The following is a 339-nucleotide window of genomic DNA, read 5'->3' as shown; positions in this document are numbered from 1 at the left end:
TTTTGGGGGGGGGGGGCGCAGACCCAAGCGCCATTCCTGGCCTCCGCGGTGCCGTGAGGCCCGGCAATGCCCCCCCCCAGCACCATCCCCGCCTCTGGCCCTCCGCTTCTTCCCCTGTAGAACGAGCAAACCGGGCTGGGCCGGCTGCTTGTAAATATTTATCCAGAACCCCTGGCTGGGTGGCGGGGTTACACGGAATCAGTGCGTAGGAATTCGGGGCGTGCGGACCCCGTGGGGACGCGCGGGTGAGGCAGGATGAAGCCGGTTCAGGGAACCGCGCGCTCGGATCTCCCTTTTGTTTGTCGCGGGGCCGCCGGAATCGGGGCCTGTTTTCCCGGG

This window comes from Myotis brandtii, unplaced genomic scaffold (genome assembly GCF_000412655.1).
Source record: "Myotis brandtii unplaced genomic scaffold, ASM41265v1 scaffold439, whole genome shotgun sequence".
In the NCBI taxonomy this organism is placed as follows: Eukaryota; Metazoa; Chordata; class Mammalia; order Chiroptera; family Vespertilionidae; genus Myotis; species Myotis brandtii.
The sequence above is the reverse complement of the archived record's forward strand: the minus strand, read 5'-3'. Positions refer to the sequence as shown.